General features: G+C 44.9%; 1 long non-coding RNA gene across 1 annotated transcript in view; it reads left to right on the top strand.

The window, feature by feature from the left end:
- LOC125946705 (uncharacterized) overlaps nucleotides 1-17,625 on the top strand; it is a 38,160-nt gene extending 20,535 nt beyond the window's left edge. Inside the window, exons 2-3 of the long non-coding RNA XR_007467796.1 lie at nucleotides 12,349-12,534; nucleotides 17,457-17,625. This is a non-coding gene — a long non-coding RNA (uncharacterized LOC125946705). The remainder of the gene's footprint in view (nucleotides 1-12,348; nucleotides 12,535-17,456) is intronic.
- The last annotated feature ends 9,852 nt before the right edge of the window (nucleotides 17,626-27,477 follow it).

Genomic DNA, 27,477 nt, shown 5'->3' with positions numbered 1-27,477 from the left:
ATTTTTGTCAGATTTGGGTTGATCAGCCAGCCATTCTGTTTTTTACCAGCAGCAGGAATTGAGTTAATATTACTCGTGCACAGTACGATCACACTGTCAAGTGTGATAAGATCCTGAGTTTGAAAGGGCGACATTGTATGAATTTGGCATGTAGAAATCAAAACTGAATATCTGTACGCAATGGTGCAGCAGCAAAACAAACATTAAACAAGTCAAGGCATCCAGTGCACAGAGCGGGCAGTCGAATAATAACATTGTACAATCGCCGACTATATAAATATTGCATAGCGCTTGCATGGGAGGCGTAGTCACTGCATCAGCAAATAACACAGCCACCGCGCTACGTTCCCGTGATCTATCACCGCCAACGCTGTCGCGTAAATTAATGTTTGGTCAAGCCAACCGCATCGTTTTCTGCTCGCGAAGGGTAGAAAGACGGCGTATCCGGTAATGTGAACGGTAATCTAAAGACCAAAGTCGACGGGTGCTGGCTCCCCAAGCTGCGCGGCCAGGCGCAGCAATCGCGCACTGCCTGCACAATCAGCGGCGTGGGCGCAAAGAGACAGACGCCGGCCCGGAGCGTACCGGCAAATCTACACAGTGCACGATTAGTAAGCGACCTACTGCACACAACCGTACGAGGGGATTGGTGCCACGTAAGCGGCAGCTAGCAGATACCGTGCACAAAGAAGCGCCGAAACCCGCACACACGCGCGTCGCAGTAACGAGTTGACACATTTTAAGGCCGCGGTTAGGCGGCGAAGCTTGGCGGCTTAGCTCACCCCGCACTGCACGGAACTTCTCTGGTAGTGGCTTGCGCTTGGGGAAACATCACGAACGCTCACAGCCATCCTATTAACAGACCTCGAAGACATCGCAAAGTTCCTCATCATCTAAAATCATGTTTTCTAACTACTGTCGCTCCACTCTAAGCACTCGCTTCGAATACGACAAAGCTCGCACAAACACGGTGATCGTGCAAGGCAGTTTGCAAAATGGTTCGGGACGGCCAACTGTTGCACTGAGGCCTTCAATAACTCGTATCAACGCCTCTGAACACATATGCATACACAGAACGTGCACCGGTCGTTGAAAATCACTTACCGTGGAGTCTTGGCTGTTCGAAACTGCGGGAGACACCAACGACGGCAGAACAATGCGCCGACCCTGGTGGTAATGGCTGCCGCTTGGTCGCTTCGAGCGCGCGCACTCCGAAGACCCGTCGGCGCGGCGTTTCGAAAGTTTCGGTACGGTGGCGTAGTTTCGGGTTTGGCGCGGCATTCTCTGCAGCGCCTGCAGCGCTAGCGCGGCTACTCCAAACAGAAAAACAACGCGGACGCACATTGCGCGGGATATTTCGAATCTGAGTGCAGAAATTCTACTGAAATTGTCGCTCGGGCTGACAGCCATGTTGGTCATGGCAGGCGGCACCTGGCGGCTGAGTTGTTCTTTAGCTGTTTGGCTCGGGTTAGATATGGGCGTATTCAGCACTCCCTATCTACCCAACGCCAGTTATTTTTTGAGAACCCCCATTTTACTACCGCAACATCCCCTTAATGTTCATCTGAATGAGGTCGAGGGTAAAATAAAGGTTCTAGCTTGTTTTACTCCATCTCGTGGGAGTAACTGTTTTGAGCTTGGGAGGAAAAAGGGCATGTCAGCTGTTAAAACGCCCATATGGGCTAATTTGTGTTTACAGTGTACTTAGAAATGACAATTTTCGCTCTAATTATTCAACTTAGGAATAGAGGGCCCAGCTTAATTTGGTTGTTATAAGTGAAATCTGTGCAAACTTTTGGAACAAAAAGATTAGCCATTCTAACACATAAATGCTAAAATTTCATATGCCGGTTCAATAATTCCATGCAAAATTTCATTATTTTTCGACTACTTTTTTCACCTATTGATCACTGTCTGCATCATGAAGCATTTTTTCTATCTTCATTACTAATGTTCGACAGCCGTCACTTCTTTATATGAGCTCTCGTTGTGCGTAACCTATGATTATAATGATCAAGTCTGTCAATACCTTGCAACGGTTTTGCCTTCTGAGACTTCATGCCTGCACGTTGCAATGAAATCATTTACGCTTCCAATAGTGGCCTTATTAGCGTCCAGAACATGGAGTACCATTTCGTGCTTGCTCAAGGAACCACCTGACATATTGTGCTGCAAGCGGGTTGTTTATCGCTTATTTAATTTTACGTATTCAGCATTGTTTAGCGACAGTGAATGTTAAGGATGGCAAGGTAAAGTTTCCCGCCTGACACAGGCCCTGTCATTCACGTATTGGTCAATATTCAGGTAACACAGGTGCCAGAGATTGATTTTCAAGAAGCATAGTGTAGGTCCAATACAGTGACAGTTGCGCAAAATCTGCACAAAATAATAAAAACCTAACATATATCTCAATGCACAAATAAAGAATTACAATAAACCACTAACAGAACTACACAAGTAAAATTGGAGGCCATGGTGGCCTAATATAATTCCAAAAACAAAACTAAATACGCTTTCTTGCATGTCTTAGATACATTTATTGACCTACCACGTTGTGCAATACTGATCATGTTTGGATGTGTATTGATGGGGAGTGACTATGAATACCTCAGCTATTTATTACCAGAGCCCGTCCTGCAAAATGGAACTCTAAAGTGGTCATGTCTAAAATTGTGTTGCATAATACATAGGAGGTACACCCGTGAGCAAAAGTGTACGAACCACACGGTCGCCGAAAAAAACGAATTTCTTCGTAGTTAACATGCATAAACTAAAATTGGTGAATACACTGGAAAGTTCGCAATGCCAAGTTTGGACTGCAGTCCTCAACTTCAAGTTGCGTTTGAAGGTAATTGAAAAAAACCAGTTTATCGCGCAATCGTTGGTCCGTATACCTCATGGGTGTACGTTTCAAGAAAAACAGGTCAATATTTTTCACTTTACCCCATGTAAAGACAAAGGGCCTTTTCAAGAGAAAGGGCAACATGCCTCACGTATATATTTGTGAATCATTCACAATAAATGTTGTTAGAAGCTCAGCGCTCAACCTTGTCGTCCCGTCTCCGTCCGTGTCTTTTTTGCGCTGCCGCCTTTCCAAAGGGCGGGCATCGTAGTGGCGGACGGACAAAGCGTCCAGAACAGAGAGACAGCGCGTCAACTACAGTCTTCCCTTATTGTGCGGATTGATACGTGACACACGCGCTCCTCTCAATCTCTTCATTCTGCGCTTGCAAAGATGCCACATGCAGAAGACGAAACTGCTCAAAACAAGCGTTGAATATCATCTCCTTTGTATATAGCGCCTATTGTCGGGATATGTTTTGAAAGACCATGCTTCAAAAACACTACCATGTGATTTCGGTGTCAAAGCTTTTGAATGCAAGGAAGATATTTATTGCATTCTATTTAGGCAACTCCTGATTTGCCTGTACTTTTTCTGCGAACAAATATACGTTCAGAAGGCCAAAGGAAAATATCGCGTGCCACATATGGCGTTTCAACAATGCAGGATAAAGATATATAAATTTAGGCAACATGCCTTTCGACACACATATTAGAGTGAATCTTAGAAACAGGGTTGTCCAGCTGCGGCTTCATCAAAGAGAGAACCTAGAAATTTATAGGCGACAATCCACTCGAATACGTTGCTATCAAACTTAACACAAAAATTACTATGTCCAGCCTTCTATCCCGTCGTAGTGAAATATGTTTGGCTTTCCTTACATTTACTTGGAATCGGTTCACTGATAAAACATAATCACTGCCATAACCAAAAATTCACTGCGTCTTCGTGCACAAGCAGGCGATTAACAGAAAAGAAAAGCAGACTAGTGTCGTCGGTATATATAAGAAAATCTTTGCAGTAACTGGTATGGTTACTTATCATTCATCTATGTTATTAAAAAAACGAACACTGGATCTAAATTTCACCCTTGGAAGACACCCCATGTTGTTTCTTTTATTGGCGAGAGAGAGAGAAAGAGAGATAAGTGAGATGCGAAAGGCAGGGAGGTTAACCGGAAGGTAAATATCCAGTTTGCTACCCTACACTGGGGAAGGGGTAAGGGGAGACAGAAAGATAAAGAAAAATGCACACACCTAGAGAGGGAGATAAAAAAAAGAAAAAAAAACACACGCACACACACACACAAAGGAACTCAGGAGCGTCACAGTCGTTCAAGCAGGTCGCTTGACCGGAGGAACTTCAGTAGCGCGCTCGTCGCTTTCTGCTGTGAAGACCGTATCAGTCGGCATTCTAAAATCGTCTGCTCAGAAAGCGGCCGGTCGTCGAGGCGTGCCAACTCCGTTACGAGCGACTGTCTCTGGGAGCTGTAGCGGGGACAATGACACAGGATATGTTGGAGTGTTTCCTCGCTGCCGCAAGTATCACAGGCAGCACTGTCGGCCATTCTGATGCGACAAGCAAAAGCATTCGTAAAGGCTACTCCAAGCCACAGTCCGCAGAGAGTAGTTGTCTCGATTCGAGGAAGTCCAGATGGAATGCGTAGTCGGAAGGATGGGTCCAGGCGGTGCCGTCGAGTATGTTGGAAACCAGGTGTGTTCCACATGGCTCGTGTGGAATCACGCGCGAATATGCGAAGCTTTGTTACTGCATCGGCTTTTGAAAGCGGGATGGGTTCCTTCACAGCATTTTCGTGAGCCCTCCTCGCAGCTTCATCGGCCTGTTCGTTGCCCATGATGCCGCAGTGGCCTGGGAGCCACTGAAAAGTGATGTCATGTCCTTTTTCTGACAGTTGGTGACAAAGGTGCCTTATTTCCAGCACAAGTTGGTCTTGTTGTCCACGACGTAGAACGGATAGCAGACAATGCAGGGCGGCCTTTGAATCTGTAAATATGCTCCATCTTCGTGGTGAGTCTTCGTGAATCATGTGAAGTGCGCAGCGAAGTGCAGCAAGCTCCGCCGCAGTCGACGTTGTCCGGTGAGAAGTTTGAAACTGAAGGGTCACAGCTTTCGCGGGGAAGATCACAGCCCCTGTAGATCCGTCAGGAGTAGTCGAGCCATCAGTGTAAATGTGAAAATGGTCCTTGTATGTCTCGTGCATCATGAGGAGAGATAGCTGCTTGAGAGTTGGGGACGAGAGTCCTGCTTTCGTTCGAATCCCTGGTACCGAGAGTCGAACTTGTGGACGAGCCAAACACCAAGGAGGTGATAGCAGTCTCTCGGCAGGCGTATAATCTCGAGGGAGGCAGTCGCGGTACGCCGATATCGCCTGGCAAAAGGAGGCATTGGGTCGGTCATTCGGCAGAGAGGCGAGGTGATGGAGAGGGGAGCGGGCAATGAGCCTGATGTGTGCTCTGAGCACTTCCAATGTCATATGAGTTGTCACTGGGTAATCTTGAGCTATTGCAATTGTTTCCGCTGTCGATGTGCATCGTGGCAATCCAAGACAGACCCTTAGTGCCTGCGCCTGAGCACTTTCGATTGTGCGGATGTTGCTTCTGCAGGTATTGCTCAGTACAGGTAAGCTGTATCTCAGATATCCGAGAAACAGTGCCCTGTATAGTTGTAACATTGCGTGTACTGACGCTCCCCACGTTTTCCCTCCAAGAAATTTGAAAACGTGTGAAATGGCCATTAGGCGTTTCTTCAGGTAGGTCACATGGGGACTCCAGTTGAGGTCTCGATCAATGATCACCCCTAAGAATCTATGCGTCCTGGCGTAACAGATGTTTTGCCCATTGATGGATATGGCGTAAGGCGTCATTGACTTCCGCGTAAACGCGACCAGCGCACATTTCTCAGGTGAAATCTGGAGGCCTTGTTCGCTGAGATACGCCGAAATTGATGTCGCAGATTTTTGAAGTCTCGCGCGCACCTGAGGACGTGTTACACCTGACGTCCACACGCAGATGTCATCGGCATACATTGATTATGGACAGCATTTGGCATGCTTTCCACGAGACCAACAAGAACAAGGTTGAATAGTGTGGGACTCAAAACGCCACCTTGAGGAACACCACGGTATGTGTAGTGTTGAGACGTCGGACCGTACTCGGTCTGCACAAAGAATGACCTCATGTGTAAGTAGTTGCGGGTCCACCGGTACACGCGGCCACCAAGGCCACCCGATTCCAGAGCATCAAGTATGGCATCATGAGTAACATTGTCATAAGCTCCTTTTACGTCCAGAAACATAGCGACCGATAATCGTTTACATCTCTTTTGATGTTGGACGTAAGTGACTAGATCGATGACGTTATCGATGGAGCAGCGGAGACGTCGAAAGCCGGCCATAGCATTTGGATAAACTTGGTAGCGTTCCAGGTACCACTCCCATCTGGCAAGGATCATATGTTCCATCAACTTCCCTACGCAACTTGCCAGCGCGATTGAGCGGTATGACGCGAGCTCGAGTGGTGACTTGCCAGGTTTGAGGAGTGGCACCAGGCGGCTTGTCTTCCATTCTTGAGGAACGTTTCCATCCTGCCAGGATTAATTGAATATATCCAGCAAGGCATTTCGCGCTCGCTCACCCAAGTGACACAAGATGCGGTATGATATGCCATCTGGTCCAGGAGACGACGACCGATTACACAAAGCAAGAGCCGCATCAAGCTCCTCGGTGGTGAAAGGCAAGTCCATGCGTGAGTCCCGTGTATGCGGCTCAATGCTATCCGTACCAAGGGGGCCTGTGTAGGTTGATTTACCTGCAATCTTTCTGCAGAAATCTTCCGCTACCTCGATGTCTTCTCGGCGTTGGAAAAGTGCCAAGGCTTTGAATGGCACGCGTTGTTCGGGAGACGTACGTAGGCCTCGCACAGTTCTCCATATGTGAGAAAGAGACTTTCGGGGGTCTAGGGATTCACAAAATTTTGCCCACCGTTGAGATTCCAGTTTGGCCATTCGGCGCTGGATTTTCTTTTGCGTGCGTCTGGCTATTCTGAGATCATGGATGGACTTAGTGCGTCGGTATCTTCGCTCGGCCCGCCGAGGAATCGCACGGAGTCGCTCTAACTCCACGTCGGATTTTGAGAACCTTGGATTGCATTTCAGCGTGCACATCGCATTCTGAGTTGCCTCCTTGATAGCTTGCTGAAGGCTAGAAGGAAGACCGTTGCGACAAGCTTCTTCCATGCTGGTTTCGAATGTAGACCAGTCAATTCGCCGGATTGTGTTTGGCGAATGGCAGCTGGCCAAACCCTTGATCTTAAGGTAAGTGGGGATATGATCACTCCCATGTGCCTCAATGTCTAAAAACCACTTTACACGAGTAGCCAAGCGACGTGACAAAAAAGCCAAGTCTAAGCAACTGCTGTATGATGAGCCTCGTAAAAAGGTAGGGCTCCCATCATTAAGAAGGGACAGTCCATGGTCAGATGCGAATGAAGCCAGTCGTCGGCCAGTTGCGTTAATTTTAGAGCTTCCCCAGATAGGGTGGTGGGCGTTAAAGTCTCCCGTGATAACCCATGGACCAGGGGTTGCTGTCAAGATGTCTTCTAGTCTCTTGCTATCAAACCGGGTTGAAGGGGATAAGTAGGTACCCACAAGTTTAAAGGCTACCTTTTTCTTATTAACCGTCAGGCAAACATACTGATTCTCATCATGAGGTGGCACTTGCTGAACGACGTAGGTAAGCTCCCAACGGATAAACACAACGACCTTGCTGCTTTTGCTGCAAGTTGAGGACATGATTGATTCGTAGCCGGATAGACGGATTGGGTTTGATAATTTCGGTTCACAGATTACGATGTTTGGGAAACGGTTAGAGTTTACAAACTGACGAAAATCAGGCATCCGACATCTAAGTCCTCTGGCGTTCCACTGGATAATAGATGCCTCTCTGACCTCTTGGCGGAACGATTGGTGATTGCCATCCATGGTTCTACTCGAGGGCTGCTAGGACTGGGCTCAGCGCGTCCAGTACTTGCAGGCCACTTCGAGCGGCTGGGGTTGCAATACTTGTCAGTAGCTCTTTAATGACATTCATTAGGGACCGCAGCATCGGTATGATCTGTCGGTCAGCCCTTGGTACTTCATCCACCGAAGTGTGCGTGGAAGTAGACATCAGGCGGGGAGGCTCCTTGGCAGGCTGTGTGCGCGGAAGCGCAGGCCAGTCTTCCGCGGCTTTAGATTTGTCAGTCTCAATCCTCTTCGTGCTTGTATGTTTACTTGCACTCGAAGGTAGTGGGTTGGGTGCGTTCTGCGTATGATCAACACCACGTCTTGTACGCTTGCGTCGACGATTACGCCGGCGTCGTACAGTCTCAGCAGCTTCCCTGTGGGATGAGCTGTCTCTGACCATTTGTTTAAGCATGGCAATTTCTCTCCGGATTTTCGGGCACTCTTTGGATGAGGCATCATGGGATCCATCGCAGTTACTGCACTTTAAATGTGTTGCGCGGCAAGCGTCCACAGTGTGCGACTCAGCGCAGCGTGGACAAACCGTACTCTTTGTACAGACGCCCTTGACATGGCCGATCTTCATGAAGTTATGGCACTGAAGTGGCTTGGGCACGAATGGGCGAACAGCATGTCGGAAGTGGCCAACCTTGACATGCGAAGGAATGGAATCACCCTTGAGTATCAATTTCACGCAGCGGGAGTTGCCAAGGCGAAGCACATGTGTGATGATAACTCCTTCGGTCACTGGTTTGATGAGGATTGGCAGATCCGAGTTCGCTATGGCCAAATCAATGTCGTAAATGACGTCCGTCATGCTGGATTCGTCCAATGGTACACGCGGTCGGACTTTGATGCCCCCCAAATCGGTTATTTTCCGAAGCTTGTCCAACGCGCTACAATTTGTCACGTCCACAGCGAGAATATTCTTTCGCGTGTTTATTCGAACTTCCCTTATGTCATTCGGCGCCACCCCCTCGAGGAACATGGAGAGAGCTTGCCTGTTAAGCGTTCGGAGGCTGATGGAGGAGTCCTCGGGTATGAAGAGGACTGAGTGCGGCAAGCGTTCAATTTTTGACTTCATTGTTAATGTCCTCGCTGGTGAAGACACCTTGAGAAACCTTCTTTTGGCTTTCCTGCTCATCACAGACTCAAAGCTGTCATCCGACGAGTCGTCGCCGGCGACCGAGTACAGTTTGGTGTCATCGCTGGTGGTCGACCAGGAACCTCGTTTCCTCGACGAGCTCGCCATGGTTGACCTTTGGCCGGGTGTCACCGCAGTTGACTCCGCGTCCGTAGCCACAAGGCAGCGAGCCTCGCTGATGACCTCGCTGGTGCTGGACCAGGCGCGTTGATTCCCCGGGGAGCTTGCCATAGCAGACCTCAGGCAGGGCGGGCCTGGGAAGGCTCCGCGTCCGTTGCCACGAGGCAGGGAGCAGCGTCCCCGAAAAACGTAGAAAACTTGATCAAAATGCAAGGAACAGAGATAGAAGCGTTCTATCCTTTATTGGCGAAAAATATATTGTGGCATATGAGATATGTCGAAGGTACTGCGAATGCTTAACCAATTGCGTGATTTTCAGATTATGGCGCCCTATGAAATCAGATTGCAAGTTTATTAGTATAGAGAGCTTTTTTGACATCACGGACAATACCGATTTTTTTTTTAATTTGTTGTCGACACTATTAAGCACTGTTTCTTTAATCCTATGAAGTTCCACTTAAGCTTACCTATGTTAATGGAAGCCGAATTGCTGATCTACAAGAGCATCATAATTAAATCCTTCAATATTCGTAGCGGCACTACGCAGTAACAGCATATAAAATAAACATCAATGATAATAAAATACCTGCTTTAGGCCCATAGATGCGGCATTACAAAAAAGGTATTATTTCTGCTAAAATAGGTTTTAATCAGTATGGTAACTAAAAGTACTGGTTTCATCAGCATTGTTGCAAGTACCCTGCCACTATGCCCACAGGAGAAATGGGGCAATGGTGGTAGGTATAAATATTGACACACGTATATTGTTTATCACTTGTTTATCTTTTTTCCACTGACCGCTTTTTACACGCATGGAAATTCAACCGTATCGCTCAGCGCAAAGAAAACCTGCACTCATCCGATATTTCTCGAATGTTATCGGCGATTCCAGTTGTTGTCTATGCCATCCCCAAACCTTGCGTAGTTAGATTTTATGCGGGACGCGTGACTACTGCTTTAGCTTCTGGAAGGCACGCGGGCACTAGCGATTACACTTAAACATTCAACGAGTCATGCGTAAATTGCCAACGTGCTTGAATCGCAGACCAGATTTGGACGATCGGCCAGCAACTGTACACGCCGCTATCGTTGTACTTTGAGTGCAGTTCTTTTGCCGGGTACATGTTCGCCCAATAAATATTTAACATTTCGAGGTCACGATATTGAAAATGCCAGGTTTTAGTCCGTCACGACAACGTGACAACGTTACGCGCGATCAGCTGTTCGATGAAGTTGCGGTAGTTCCTGATCGCGGGTTTCTCGTGATCAGGAACTACCGCTTCAAGGTTGGCACGGGAAACGGAGGCCACTTAACGAACACCGCTGGTCCCATCCGTGTTTAGCTATAGTCATCATGAAGACTTGCACGATGAAAAATACATGATTGTTCAGCATTCTTGTGGGCACACTTTTGCTGAGTTGAAATCGTCACTCGTTGGTAATCTGTTACAAATAAAACCATGCCATATCTTCGTCATGACGCAAATAAACATTATTATGATTGACAGGCCTTATTCATACATCAAGGTGGTTAGCCTCAGTCGCAGCAACATTTGTAAGCAGCAAACGACAAGTAATTTATTACTTGTAGTCAAATAAAATTTCTCTTACATTTGTAATTATTCTATTACTTTTTCACTAGGTAACGCTTTCTATAATTCTCTCAATTTTTTGGTTATAATTTACATGTAACCACTTAGACTTTGAAGAGAGAAGCTGCAGCAAGCAACCTAGTGTTGAAAAATAATTTTGCGGGACCTACAGTATAACGCCACGGGAAGTACCACGCAGCAGCCTCGCGGATCCACATGTCGAGACAGGCAAAATTGGGCGCTCCGTATACTGAGCGGTCATTTTTGCCTGTATATATATATATATATATATATGATTGTTGCTCATAGTAACAGCATGTTGCGCTGCATATGTCTTTGGCGTGGAATTCTGCATCTCGCGAATATTTCGTCTTTTTGTGCGGCCAGTGCCGCAGCACATGAGAACGCCCATGTTTATCTTTAGTTCATTGTTCCCGGTCATTGTTCGCCACTTTTTTTGCCTGCAGTGCCCGTTCTTTACAACAGCGGCCTCCCTGGAGCGCGCGCACATCGAGTGAGTTTTCAGTGTGCCTGGTAATAAAAGCTGCCGCGCTTACGTGCTCCCGCCCGCATGTGCTGTCGCACATTCTACCAGACCTAACGCGACTGAAGATCGTCTCAAAATGCTGGCGTTCACATGAGTGAAGTAGGCGTGGGATTCTGTGGTAATGGTTACAGCGTCAAGGTGTAGTGCTGGGTAACGGTGGTTCGATCCAACCAATGGACACGCAAATATTCTATTTTCTATGTGGGAGCTATTCAGCAACGCCGCAGCACCAGCTGCTGCAGCTGTGGTCAGAAAACACCCGGAGTGTTCGCAATGCCAACAAAAGAATTCTTTCATTAAAAAGAAAATGCGATTATGATGGTGACTGGTGAACACTGCGCAGTAGTACAACAGTCTACCAAGTATGGTACAAGCGCATGCATCATGTAAAGGAATTAAATTACCAGTCGTAGTAGTGCTTACAGAATTCCGGATTGTGCGCGACGTCGCTTATCCGCAATTTAATGCTGAACGTAACAGCGCGCTTATCTGCTCCACCCCACTCCCCCCCTCAGAGTTGAACAAATAGACTACACCCTGCCGCTTTTGGTCCCATTAAAGTGGCGTGTTGCTTGTGGGAGACTCACTATTTCTACGCTGGTGCAATGTGCTGTGTACTCCCAGTGGCTTTGGAGGTTTTCAAATCGCGGCCTCCACGACGAGCCCGGAAATCGAGTTGTATGTGTTTGTTTGAGCGCGAGATCAAGGAGTCTCCCACGTTATTTGGTACAACACATATGAAATGCCTATTTCAGTGCTGCGCACGTGTGTCCAGGCATTTCCTTGTTCTCAGTGTGTCGAGCTGCTGCAGTGTACAACAAATGATGTCAAGTCTTCTACTACAAATGGCGCTTCACTTTCACAGTTGTGTTAAAGTGGGCGCTTAGGGTGTATGCGTCAGAGTTCCTTTAATTGTCCATAGGTGAGTCCCAATAGCAAAAGTTAAGCACGCAAATACCGCAAGGTTAATATATTTCATGACATGCCTTATGTATTTATACTTGGTGATTCGGAATTATCACAGTGATAACGCCATATTTTATGGTATCGAACATTCGTAAAAACAGTTTCTCTGCTCTTTTAGGGCGGAGAAAACTACGCTCAAGGTGCTCATTTAGACCAGAGAAAGGAAACTGCGCAGGCTCTCATTCACTTCTCAGGTGGTGGTATAACCCAGACAGCGGAGTATGCGAATCATTTAAGTTTCCTGTATGCAACAGCAAACTTGGACCATTTCTGACATGCCAGGTGTGCATGACGGCGTGCTTAAGTAAGTAGCGTTTCCTTTTTTTAAGAGAGGGCTGTCAAATGTGTGCCTCTTATAGTTACATGTACGCTGTACATGAGCCTTTGATCAATCAGTTCCTTCGTTCATGCTGTTTGGTACTTTGGTTTTTAGCCGAACGGAAGCATCGTCTTCAAATGGGGCGAAGATTCCCGAAATGTTATTGATGTATGTGAAAGTTAAATTTATTTAGCGGCTGCCACTTTTCTTTTAGACAAAGCGAAATTAAATTATTTGCAAGATGAAATCAACCAGAGGCCTACATACTTCACTTATTAGGTGAGACATACCCCCAGCCATGTTCTGCCCCATAAATTTGTCTTCTTTGGAGTGTAAATATAATGAAACTTTCCACAGATGCACGCAATATTACGGCCACACGTTATCCGCACCCATAACGATCGCTGAAAAGGCTTCTTTAAGTAGACGCAGCCATTTCGAGGCAACGTTTTTTTTTGTTAGCACAACCAAGATTCAATGAGAATACTGTTAGAGTTAGAAAGGGTCGTGGCTGCCGCATTTAGGGGGGGGGGGGGGTATCGAAATGAAACAAGGCGCCCATGTGCCTTGCAATAAAGATCCACAAATGGTCAGGCTTAATCGTGAGTCCTACGCGATGGCGTGCCTCATCTTCAGATAGTTGTTTTATTGCGATAGCAATTATATGGACACTCAAAAGCAGATTTCTGCCGTCGGCGTCGCCGTCGCCGTCGCCGTGAGGTTCCGTATGACGTCATTTGGAGATGAAATCGTCGCCGCGCGCCGAACGCTGTATGTGCGAGTGAAAGGGCGCGAGGGGCGCGTCTTTCACGGGGAGTGAACGCACGGCGGAGAACAAACGCGCGTTCTGCGCCGTGCTCGCTTAAGGGCTGCAGAAGTAGGCGTCTCTTTTCTCCTTTACAATGGCCATATATGTAGAGCAAACGCGCCTTCTTCAGACGCGCGAGAGTCCGTGGGGGAGGGGGAGGGAAGGGAGCCGACGTTTAGCTGCGGCACCAAGTGCCTATTTATATCAGAGGCTCCAGCAACAGTCACCAACGCCGCACGCATTTTGAGCTAACGCGGGCAAAACGCCGATGGCGTCGACAACAGTTCTGCGTGTTGTTGCTACCAAAGCCGCTCACCTTACTTCGTATGACATTGCTGTGTTGCTATCGCATGCATTGCTTCGCCCTTAGGGCGAAACTGTGACATTTTTTTGGACGTAAAATTCCATAGTTTTTACTGTTGTGCCAGATCTTGAATACTTTGATCTCTAATGAAAGAGCGGTTTCATTGAAATGACTTCTTGTGATCTAGATAAATTGTCCTTTTACCTGGACTATTTAGGCGGATTCCCTTCTTTCTTTTTTTTTTGGTAAACGGCTATTTGTGATTTTCGCTTGATTATGTCATCAAAAAGCTATCTTTTTCAACCATAACCTTGTCATAAAATAATTGAGCCCTGCACCTTCATTCTTTTTTTACAATTTCTCCCATCAGTTTTTTTTTATTTCATTCACAGCGGAACATTTATTTGAAACAGGAATCTTTTTGGCAGTTCAGATAAGTGGAATTCTTAAGTACCTTCATCATTTCGGTATCATAAAAAAAAGAGTTTTCCTGAAAGGAGGAAATTCTAGTGTGCGTTTCTTTGAGATCCACCATTTCCCTCTACTGTCCCTAAATGGGTATCAAGCAATAACGCAAGTCGGCGAAATAGTTAGCAGGTAGTTAAGAAGCAACCAAAATTTAGAGCGCAACAAAAGAAGGCGCAAGACAGTGAGCTGACTACCAAGTGAAAGGGTTGTGTCGTGCAAGGTGACTTTAAAGCCTTAGAAATGTAAGAAATACAAGAAAAATATAACGAAAAGCCGGAAAGCAGAACGCCTTCGTTGAGCGCAAAGATAAGCGATTTCTCTCGTCGCTGAGGTGAGCTGGAGAACCGCTTTCCTTAGACTAAGTACTGATGTGACATGCAACGCAAAGTGGTAGGTTTTATATTCATCCAGTATCCAGACTTTTTATGTAAACTCACGGTATTCTAAGAACGAGTAACGGGCTATTGTATAGTTGGACGGCTCAACAATCTGAGTGAAATAGGTGTCAATTTATTTCATACACCTCTGCAGCATGCATCCCTCTTTATACCTGTATGAAATATATTCGTCGTCGCATCTGAGCTAAGTGTAAAAAAAAAAAAAACTATTGAAAGCAAAGTGATATAGAGTGTACACCTACACACTGTACACCTCGGCTAACCTGAAATGCAACACCGGATTTATGTTCGGAACCGCCAGTTTTGTTTGCGTGTGCTTGTAAAGAGGAAACGTTCTCGGATCAGGATTCTTCAGCAGGAGAAAAACATACCAAATCACAGTAAGTGAGGTTCTGGCTTGTGCGTTTGCGGGCAAGGCCTTTCTAACAACGATGAGGTGTTCCCTTTTATATTGGCCAAACGTGCACAAGGGGTCGTGTTAAGATATGATACGCATCTCGCAAAGTCTTGAAAAGTAATGAATTATAACGAAAGAAAAAAATGTGATAGATGTTGGCGAGAATTTCTCACACTATAATACAGAGACGGTAAGTCGTCAACTGTTTACCTAAATTTTCTTCAAAATGTATGACGGCAGCTCCTCACGTAGTGTAGAAAGTGCTTTAAAGAAACAAGTAATCTCTTCATTCTTACCACTGAAAGCTGAGCGAACGAAATTTGATGGGTGTTTGCTTGGCCTTTATTAGACTGGTGAGATGTTTCATACGAGAGCGGTGTATCCTATTAAGCAGACAATATTTGCTGCTTTTCATAAAACCGTACATACAGTTCCGATTTTCTTATACTGCGAACGCAGCCAGCATGACTTTATGAGCCGCCTCACAGGCGCGCTTCGGATTAGTTCTGAGTAGGTTAGGGCTTCAGCGCGCAACATTTTATGACTACTAAGCATACCATAAAAAATGGCTGGCTTTTCAAAGCGTATTTAGAAGTAGGTCTATTAGGTGCTGTTCTCATTATACATTGCCGAAAGAGGAAACTGGCCTTTAACTTTTCTATCACTGCCTCAAAGGATGGGCGTTGCGGTAGGTTTAGAAAGCGTAGTAACCGCCTGCGACAGGCAGCAGCACAACAAGACGCTAGGTGGTGGTGGAACAACATTTATTGAAGGCACCACTGCAATATATATATCGCAGTGGTGAAAGGGTTTGGGAAAGGGAACGCAGATGATATCTCGGCACAGGAGCTGCAGGGAAGGGGTACACGAACGAAAAGGTTGCAAAAGCGTGTGCGCGCACAGCTGGCGTGGCTGGGGCAGAGCAACGTCAACACAGAAAACATAACAGAAAGAATAGGCGAAGGTGTTTTTTTTTTCGAGATGTCTGTGATAATTTCGTGAAAAAGTCATCAGAATATTCAGCTTTCCATTTCACTGAAAAGTGAAGGCTTCGATTCTTCCGAAATGCCGGTAAAATGTGCTTCAGAGGGTTCTTTTTCTTAAGTACTCTCTAATGCCAACTCCATCAAAAGAAAAATAACACCTTGTGTCTAAAAGGGAGCTTTAACTCAGGGGCCATTCACTAAATAGATATAGAGAAGGAGGAATGTCTTTTTCTCGGCAACCATATCAACAATCCTGGTTAGGTTTGTTGCATTTAAAAGAAAAAGGTTACCATCTAGTGACTGTACTAAGTGTATTTATGAGTTAGTTAGTGCAAGTTTCTAGACGAAAATGTTGTAAATGACAAAATATGACAAAAGAAAATTATGAAGTTTACATCTTTGAACTCAGCCATGACAAACAACATCACATTTATCTAAACTACATTTATTAATACATATAAAGCAAAAGCAATGTTGCATCGCATGCCGCATACAAAATAGTGATAATAAATATCATTATTATAATAGTAGGACTTTTGCCACACCCTTGTAAATATTCTAACGAACTTGCATAAGCTGTGAATTGTTATATCATTCTAATCTTGTCCGTTATATTCTTTCGAACGCATGCAGCTTGCAGAACTGCGACATCAGTTTTTCTTGCAGGGTTACAGATTTCTAAACTTCATGCTTTAATTTTCTTGCAACATAATTCCACGCCCTACATCACATTTATTCTTCCTACAATCAGTACAATTTGACTTTCTCTCTTTTATACAATTTCATTAGATGTATGTTTTATTGAAAGATAACTTTTATTCAAATCGGTCGGGCGTTTGTCTAATAAAAGCATTTGTGCGCTTTACATGCATTGAAATAAGGCGCATGGGTGTTGGCCCCGACCTAACGCTTCTTTTTAATTACGAATATTGACATAGTACAATAAAAATACCCGCAATACGTTTAATACACGATATCGTACACAAAATATACGCAGTATTAATTATAAATATTTAGCACAATATATTCACAAAGAGTATTCAAGGAACATCATTGTGATCTTTTTTCATGCTTGAATAACAAGTGTACATTAAATGGAGATCGTAAGTATTTCGTTCTAAAAAAAGTCAGATAACGGGTTGATTTTTATTCTATCATGGCTAAAAAGCTTATCACCTTATTTATGATATTTATTATTGTTTATTTATAATATGACATCGCGAACGTGCTTAAACGCAAAGTGATGTAAAATGCTAAAGTGTCATCTGACAGCTTGCCTGAATAAATAAAAGGGACTTTTAGATTTTCTCCCGTAAGTACGGCTGCGCTAACCGTCCATGGACTTAACAAAAAAAAAAAAAAAAAAAAACGCGGAAGGCCTTGAGTACAGCATTTTTTGTTGGCGTTTTTGCGCATGGGGCAAAGCTGCGTTGGTAACTTAGTGCCAACGCTTCCAATGAAATGCAATAAATATACAAGTACAAAGAATTAAATATTTGATCCTAAACTTTCGTTTCCTTCCTCCTTCAATATTATGTTATTCCAGAAAATAAACCTCGCGCAGAAAAAACAAGATTGACCAAGAAAGTCTGTCTCACGAAGCATTGAAAATGAAGTCCAGAAGACCATAGTTTGAACTTCTACGTGTTTCAGCTTGTACTGTTCGAAGATAACGTCATACAAATAATATAATAAATCAACAAATTTTTTGCTTGTGTGTGGTCTGTTCATTTTCACATTTTCCTTATTCTAGTTTGGCGAAACCTAGCTCAATATTTTACAGCGTACAGAGAATGTGAAAAGGTAAATGCTTCCGCAACCCGGAAGCGCTATATTTATATTTTCAGCGCAAGCTAGTATCAGTCCCGAACTTAGTGTAGTACAGTCAGTAACTGCTCCGAAAATTACCGTTATCCCTGATGTAGCGGAAAGCATAACTTCTGACACCATAGTTGCATATTTAAAAGATTTGTTGATACAGAGTATCTTTAGAGCTAAACTATGAGTGATTAAAACTAAACGCCTGTGCCTATAAGAAAATATTATTTGTTGGTATGATATGGGAGGGTTGATAGACAAAACTTGGCAGTGTTCTTTTAAAGAAGTTTATTGAAGGTTTTTCTTGCTCTTATTGTATTCGCTAATCACAGACTTCTATGCTCTGCTCTCCAAAGTCAACTTCATTTTGTTTCGTTCTCGTAGATTGGTTGTGTTCTTTTTTTCATTAAATCGGATACTTAGTACTTTCGACGTGACGTGTTGGCTGGTCGAGCACTTCAAGGCATGGAAGCGTATGCTTTCCAGACTTGCTTGTATTGACCGTTGACTGTTACACAACTTGAAACCCATGGCGTAGTAATTCGTCGCCTAAGGGAAAGTTGTATGAGAGTCTCAGTAAGCAAGTGTCTTCGACTCAAGCACTCTCTTTCGTGTGGAGGTGGTGAGTTCATATTAAGCTGCTCGTTGCTGCTGAATATGGTGGGCCTTGATTTGCCTGCGCTTTCTCGTAGGTAAGCACACATGACTATTAGAACATTTTTCTATGAAATGGTGTTCTTTTTATACACTCATAGTCAATTCCCATATAGAGTCCTGCGCATATGCGGTATATTTTCGTTCCAGCACAAAGCACTGCACATAAACGGACTGTCAAGCGATATCATGCGTGACATTATATGTGGCGGCAGGCTAGGCCCGCTATATGCGGCCGCGAGCATACGCAACGTTTACGCCCTGCAAATTAGGCACCTGAAAAGCGCGCTGAAGCGTTGAGAGAGTGTTACAAATCAAAAGCTGCAAGGAGCGGTGAGGAAGATGCTGTGAGGGAGAAAGAAAAGCGAAACCCAAAAGAAAGAACGAAGGAAAGACGTAGCCTCTGTGCGTTGCTTTGATGGCGGAGGGGAAGGAAAGACTGCGCCGGCCCGCGAAGGAGCAATAACACGGCGTAAGCCGGTGGACGGGGCAATTGTTTTCGGTGGAATTTTTCGTCGTATCTTTGTACCGGTGACGTTATGCGGCTGTGTTCGTGGTGTGAAGTCATCAGGCCGGGCCGATGAACGCTCTCGGTGATGTCAGTGATGTTCAATTCCACCGATTGCAAAAAGCCAGTGCACCTTCAACAACTCGTGGGAGTGCGACGGTCGCATGGGCGATCAGTGGCGGTGGGCCCAGGAGTGCATGCTGTAGATCTGCAAACCTGTGTTGATTCCATAGGTCGATTTTGCTTCCCATACACTAAGCTTACTAAATGCTTCATTTTTACCATTGAATTATTATCAGCCAGCAGATAACGAATCTCGGTGATTTAAACATCTGAACATGTAGTAATAATGCAGACACGCACACAGTCACACTGAAGTTTTGGTATGTGAACTAGCTATAATTGGAGGTGTAATTCCGTTTCGGTTTGCTACAATCACAATATTGCTGGCGATTTTTTTCTTGGGTAGCCAGGTGTTCTTTTGTTGAAATTTCTTCCGTGAATTTTCGTTGGGGCTTGCGTATTATAGCGCCGCAAGTAATCGAGTTTAGCATTCTTACCATTAAATTTCCCGTTTCTCTTTATTTCCTTCGTGGACTTTGCGATATGAATTCATCGCATTCGTAGTTTAGGTTTGTCGAACGACGGTTTTATTTTGAACCCTTTTCTGGTGTGTTACGCGCTTTCATCTGCGCAGTGTGTCAATTTGCGTAGGTTTCTGGCTTTCCTGTCATTGTGTCGAATTCACTGGAATTCAAAGCCTAAGGTAACTCGAAGCTACCTTGACGCGAAAACAATCATTTAACTTCAACGACGCAGCAGTTCCAAAGTTTCGGTTCACGCTAGAAGCAGCATTTGCCAAAATATATCTTCGCGATCAGCCGTACACTCATTACTTGTGGAAGGTACGAAGTTCTATGCCACTGGCAAATTTTCAACGGCGCGAAATCTCACGTCTAGCATAGTAATTTCAAGTTTTATTGCAGACCCAAAAATTAATAGTTACAGTACTTGCATCGTTTCATAATGTTGGCAGAAAGAAGCGCTGCATAGCTAAAAGCGATGAAAGAACAAAAACATCAAAATTTGGACATTTTCCTTTTAGGCAAAGTGTTGATTTTCGGGTGTGAGGTACCCACTAACTCCGAAATAGACTTTAATAAGACGTTTCTTGTGAGTTTATATTTCTACATTTTCGTTCAGTTCTCACCCAACTGATTTGCTTTGCACAGAATTAAAGCGGGAGAGGCCGACACCAGTAACAACGCCACCAAAGAAAGCAGCACCCCCGGCTGTCCAGTGCAACTGTTCAGGGGACCACGGAACCGATTAGATAAAGTAAGGGTCAGAATGGCTCTTTATTGCAGTGCGCAAAGATCATATGCTTATGATGAAACCCACAAACGAAAAGCTCATATACTGTCAGCACAAAAGTGGAGTGGTGCTCAGAAACAGACAATTGTTTACAATATTGCTCGCATGTGGGTGATATTCAAGCACTTACACACGCTGCAATATCACTACGGATACACACTCGAGAGCTCTCTCACTCATTTCTGCTCATTTCACAAGAGTTGGAAGTCACTGAATTAGTTTAGGCGAGTGTAAATGAACGCAAGGTCAGCTGAATGCTAGTAAATGTAAGAGACACAAATGTGTGCCACTGAGTGCCAGCTGACATTGTGGGCCAATTAGTCATTACCTGCATGACATGACAAGAACTTGATTTGAGTCCTGAGGAACTGAGATTTAGGGCAGCTGAAGGCTGCCCCAGATCTAGTCGGTGGCTCCGCCCATGATGGGACCGGGAGACTAGCAAGTGTGAAGAAATATGAATGTGATATAAACCATAAGGCCAAGCACATTGAGTTCATCTCAAAGAGGCCAAGTATATGTGAAATGTCTTTGTGCATATCGTGAAGAACGCAACTGATTGTGTTTTGTTCGCTTTAGTTGCTTGCTCAGAGCACTACGTGTGTTCCTGTAGTGTCGTGGCTTCATTACTTTGTTTACACTACGTATGCGTTCATTCTGTTCACATTAAGTGTGAATGGACTTTCATGCTAATAATGCCCGTAGAATTTCAAATACAATGCAGTAACATGAAAGGTAGGACACATTCGCATGTCGTTCACAATTCCTCATGAGTAACGCACTAGTGAACTGCGTGATACTTTTGATGATTCTGTAGTAAATCATCGACGCCAAGTTTTATAACGCTGACCCGTGCTCTTGGAGTATGGATGTAAAAAGATAAGAAGACAGACAGGTTAACCAGTATAAATACAAGCGACGTACTTTGTGCTGGGGTAAGGGTCTAAAGGGAATGGAAGGAAACAGGAGAGTCAAGATTTAAAAGAAGAGGGAAAATAATGTGTGCACATCAATGCGAAGCCCATCACTACAGCAATAGCCTGCATGTCAAGTAACAAGGCAAAGCAAAGGTGTTCGGCAAGTCTGCAGAATGGTTCTGTTCCCCAGCAAGGTGCAATTAAGTGAAGTCGAGTTTAGTTTTCTAACCACACCACAAAGAGGGCAGTCAAGTAAACGACCTGGATCGTTATCTTGCAGCCTTAGAAGTTTACGGTCAACTCTGAGACATGTTTCTTGCAAGATCACTACTATATTGGCCTCGAACACCTATTGCACAAAACATAGCCCTAACAGGGCCATCGTGTTTTTCCGTGTTTTGCCGAGCATGAAAGAAGCCCGCGAATACACGCAAAGTGCCTCGAGGGGCCAGTCGTGCGTAATTTAAATTTGGAAAAACACATTTATGTCGCACTTATACGTAACAGAAAGCTGCATCGGGAGTTTTTCATGTTGCTCGATAATTGGGACAGTACTTCTCGAGTTAGATAATTAATTACAAGTATTATTTAAATCTCAGTAAGGAAAAAATCACTGGCGGCTACTCCATTGTACTGGAAACAATACTCACTAGGTTGGCTTCGCGTAACGCCGTTCCTTTTTTTTAATCGTGTTGCGTGATAGCTGGGACACCCTGTCTATTACAAATTTGGGCACTGGATTAACATACACGTCACTAAGATTTAAAATGGTTTATTTTTGGGGGGCACTTCACAAACATACCGCTGCAATATTGATGGTGCTGCACGCTTCAGATGCAACTGGTGCGAAGGCTTCAACACGTTATCTTGACGCAAATCAAGTTCATGAACTTAAACACATATACCCAACTATTCTGTTTATCCTTTAGAATGGAGCGTCCTGCGATATACAAGAGACACCTCAGTGCTGCGTACCACACAGACACCTGTGTGGTACGTGCAAAGGAGGAACTCAACTGAACTGTTATGAAGTAGATTGGCGTCTAAATGTACTGAGAATATTTTCAGTAAATTTTACTTTGCTGCCATTACATTAAAGCTAATTAACAGGTATTTAACCCATTTTTTTAAAGCTTCTGCTATGCCCATTTTGTTCGCGTTAGCAATTGACCTCCTCACGAAAAAGTCCGTTATGAATAATAACCTATTTCGTTAATAGAGAGAACACACGTGCAGCAAATATCTTACACCGTTTTTCATTATCCACTCACTGAAAATTTAGCACACCCATACTATTGTGTCGTAGTGATGGTAAAGAACAAGCCAGATCCAAAAGTGCGTGTCGCGAATCTAACTCATTATTAGGCCTTTGTGCAGACATTGCGGCCAACTCGATACAAGATATCACATGGTTTGAGAATGCCAGAACAACCCAGACCTGGTTCCAATGCCCAGGCCAACCAAGGAGCAGTGGGAGATTGAGCTTGCCAGCTTTATCCGGAATAATCAACTATGGCTGACAAAAAAGTGGTGAAGACAGCAGGTAGAAGCAACGGAGTCCTGAACTAGTGACCCTGCCCACCAGCCACATCTTTTTTCTATTTATTGAAGTTTTCTTTCCTCATAGGCGAGTTCATGCGCCGAAAGGCAGGTAACGCTCAACACACAACGATAGCGGCGTACGAAATTGTCCGCTGTGGGAATCTCATCTACGCGTTAAGGCATCGGTTAATCATACTTGAATGACGCATTCACTGTCACTTGCGTGCGGAGCACTGGCCTGCATTCTCGTTTACAAGTGAGTGACAGTGAATGCCTGTAATCGCGTGTAATCGAGAATGTACTTCTGTGCTCCACACGAGCAATCTTATTTGATAACTATAACGCGTTATATCTGGTTATTTGCTATATATAATACGGTATATATGGTTGTTATCGTTGTTGTTGTCTTTGTTGTTGTCATCTTTGTTATCTGTTGCGTTAACTTCGTTGTTGTTATCGACTTTTATTTTCTCTTTACTTTCTCATTATGGTAACCATTGCTCTTTAGTTACTGTGATGTACTGAAATTGGTTACCAGATGCTTTCGCGCCCACTCCCGCTTCTGTTCGCAAAGGCGATCCTGACGGGCACGATGTTGTTCTTCATGTGTCACAGAGCGGCTATCCAACGTTACGGATCATTTGGACGGCACGCATTTTGCTATAGCAGGTTCCCGTCACCTTCGCTTCCATTCACGTGTTGCTCACGCCGGCGCTCTTTCCATGCACGTTCTTCTTCTTCTTGAGTATACGGACTTCGCGCGTCCTGGCCATAGCAAGACCAAAGTACCACTGCTGATAGTGTCGCTAGAGTGATGTCCACGTGACAAGAAAACGAGGCACATACATTGGTGGGAAACAATGAGGTTTTATTATACCGCCAAACCACTCCGGAGCCCCGCCGGCGCTCAGCAGGCTACTGTGGATTCAATTTTGTCGACTCGACTTTTTAGGAGCGAAGCACCTTATGCGCTCGGGCTGTCTACGTCTCCTGTCGTCGTCGTCATCACGGTGAGCAAGCGGCTCGTGCACGCGCTCGGCATGCGCTCGTGCCACTGCTCCCGTGTTCGCCATCGTCTTCCACAGCTGGCTGCGTTACCGCTTATTGTTGTTGTTGTTGCCTCAAAACATGGTTGCCGCTTATCATTCCAGCGTGCAATTTCACTTCCTTTCTGTCGTCGTAATCGGGAGGCCGCGTTTATGGGGTTATGAGCCATTGCTTAAGGCAGTATGAGCCCATTCGCGGTGCATCACTGCAGGCTTCGTACCTCCCCAGGTTTCACGTTAGTGGAGCTGTATTTCGCTCAATGGGTCATTTGACACTTGCGTATAAAATTTAATTCATCGGTCAAACCGAGTGTACGGCCAAACTCATGCTAACTATAATAACTTCAGCGGCACGCTGGAAAATCCAAGAACACTACGGCTGGGGCCAATTATTTTTTACACACTGCTACTTCACTTTTGCTTGCCTATTTAGCTAGCTTATGCATGTCTACGATCGCTACCAATCATTTACTATTAAACTATTATAACGTGTACATACGGTAACTTGAGCAATTATGGATTTATTTGCAGATGTATCCTATAGATTGGGCAGAAACGCCATCACAACCCGCTTTTTTTCGCGTACCACAGATTTTTTTTTTGTTCTTTTATCATTTTCCTTTTTTATTTAATTTTTTTGTAACCACCTTGACGCGGCGTTGGTGACGTAAATACATTTTTCTTCCTGGTGCTACCAATCATCTACAATAGATCTAATCATCTACTATCTATCAGCTAGCAACGATTACACGTTTTAACTAGATAAATATACATTTATTTTTCAGATATAATTCCTCACTGGACCGGCAGATTTTGCTGGGGTACTCGCAAACGAATGCTCACGCATTACTGTAGGACTTAAGGAAACTAAGGAAATGCAGAGAAACCTCTTAAGGCCGTTTTGACTTGAACCGGGTGTGATGTAATCTGAGCAAAAAGCAATTATTAACTCCCGGCAGTGTAATGCGGCTCACACAGACATCCATCTGCCACACTGTGGTAGGTAATTTGAATTCCGGTCAGAAGTATTTCGTTTAGATGCGAAGCAGCTTTTGTCGAGGGCTCTGTCCGTCCCTCCTGCGGCGTCCCACACACCCACAGCGCATGCGCGTCCCCTCCCCCTCTCTCTCCTCTCCTACGCTCCCCCTTTCTCTCCTCTAGGAATCCTCTAGAGTACGAAGCGGCGCCTGCGTGCCACACCTCCACAGCGCATGCGCGTCCCCTCCCCCTCTCTCTCTCTTCTCCTACGCTCCCCCCTTTCCTCTAGGAATCTGGAGCGGCGCGCACGACAGGTGGCGCGACAGATGCATACTCCGCTGGGGGCGCCACCGTAGTTCCGCGGTATGAAAATGACGGAGCGCGCGCGCCTCATTCTCTCTCCTGTGCAGCGCCGCAATGAGCGCTCGGGCCGCTGCCGCGAAACCATCTCCCGCTCAAGCTAACCATCTCCCCGCTGCTTCGCATCCACACATGATTTCCTTTAGCGGGAGATTGAGTAATTTTTTCTCTAACTCTACCAATCATCTACTGTTACATTATTATTCTGATTTCATGTGTGAACATCATCAATAATGCATTTATTTATCTGATATCCGGCGCCACGGAATGGAGCAATGTTTCTGTGGTACTCGCCAAAGAATGCTTACGTACGCTGCCTTTGTGGTGCCACGGGTCAAGGGATGTGAGATGTGCGCGACGTATTCTGGATACCTCTTCGGTACTCGTTATGGCGCCTCCTCGCAAGGTACGAACCGCTGCCGAAGAAGTTAATCGTAGAGCTACGTGCGCGGCAGCAACCAGGCATCATCGGGCGCAGCAGACTGCTGTGCAGGAAGCCATACGAGGCGCACCTCGCCGTCGACGCCGGGCGGACAGTTGAGATCGTTCTCGTGAAATCGAGGCGAAGGGACTTCGCCGCGAAAACCCTGTTGTGCGTGGTGCCGAAGTTGGAGCTACTCTTGCGCCGCTCCTCCAGCTTATAAGATGGAGGTGCGATTGTGCTGCGTGTGCCTCGTAGGCCTGTGACTTTCTTTTTTCTAACGCTACCAATCATCTTCGATTGCACTAGTATTACGATTACATGTGTCAACTATACCAGTTATGCATTTATTTTGCAGATATGAGCTGTCACGGGGCGAATAGATGTTGATGAGGTACTCGCCAAAGACTGATTACGCGTTAAACGCATGGCACATGTCTAGAACGTGCAAAATTGGACCGGTATCATAGATTTTTATATGCAGAAAAAATCGCCTGAAGCCACAAGTCCCATCGCCACTAGCCTTTGTTTAAATTCTTTTTTTTTGCGCCAGGTGCTCCAGTCAGATCATTCACGGTGGAGGAGAATGCTATGTTTTAATAACCTTTGAAAAATTACTCGAATGCTATCGAATATGCATACGTGCAGGCGTTCGATATGTATCGGAGTGGAAGCCAGCCATACGGGAGCGCAAAGTACAACAGAGGCTAGTTAGCAATAAAGGTACAAGGGTGTTACATCCTCACGTCTATTTTCAGATATTTGGTACCTTGGAGACCTAAAGGAAATTTTCTATTCGGAACGCCACCTGTGAAAGCTCTTTAAAACGCACGCGACGGCCACCTATACGAGAGATGTACTAGTTAAGGTGCTGTTGTCTTCGGCATTAAGTGATAAAAAGCAACCTTTACTATGAAATTCTTACTACTACAAATGTTTCTCGTCAAGCGCGCGATTGCCCAGTAAAGCGAAAACATTGTTTATTCGATCCACTTACATTGGGAATCGTGATGTATGGTTCCTGCAAAATTTTTTTTCATTGGCCGCTGCAAAGTATCCTTCCTAATATTTAAATAAAAGGTGATGACGTGCTCTACATGGTTGCTTACATTGACGCAGTGTCAACGCTATCGAATATAAAAACGTCTTCTAACATCCTTTGGAAAGAGAACGTTACAGTGTGTAACTTAAAAAAGAAAGTCTTCATGCCTCCTCCCGCCTGCATTCTTTCGACGCGTCTGAGTAAATTGTGGTCCGGGCCTCGACGGTATATTTCTCCAACAGTAGAGCTTGGAATATATTGGGTAATGTTTTGTACTTTTTCCTCTTAACAGTAAACAAATAGCTGCGCCTAAATCCCTGTACACGAAAGGTGAACTGTGGATACTATTTCTATGAAAACTTTAAACCACTCCTGACACGCTTGTAGTGCAAACAACAAATCCTCATAATAGTCATTCGAACCTCAATTGACAGTCTGCTCGTAAGAAATGGCAGATGTTTTTGTGATAGAAGGCAAATCTGTTAAAGATCTGTCTAATGAACTTTTGGCAATCCAATCCTCTATACTTGACTTTACCGAAGACAACACCTCCCTCATCATAAACTCCAAATATAGAAAAAACCCTGTCCTATATTTGCCTTTTACGCAAGAATGACGAAGGAACAGTGTAGACAGACGTAGACGAAGCGCTGACTTCTTACACATTCTTCACTTCGAACACTTCCGCTCACTTCCCGTGCAATATCGGCACATTAACTCTACAAGAATAATTTAGGCAACGACAACTAGCAGAGGTCTCTCGTGCCCGCAAAATACGTGTTTGAGAACTCACCAGCTTGAAATACTGATTTAACGTGTGATCAAAGGAATGATGGGGCTGTCACACTTCATAAAAAAAAAGTAAGAAAAAACTAGCGCATTCACACTGTAATTTGTCTTGGTGGCT

Source organism: Dermacentor silvarum, chromosome 7, assembly GCF_013339745.2.
Source record: "Dermacentor silvarum isolate Dsil-2018 chromosome 7, BIME_Dsil_1.4, whole genome shotgun sequence".
In the NCBI taxonomy this organism is placed as follows: Eukaryota; Metazoa; Arthropoda; class Arachnida; order Ixodida; family Ixodidae; genus Dermacentor; species Dermacentor silvarum.
This window is presented reverse-complemented; position numbering and strand designations above follow the sequence as displayed.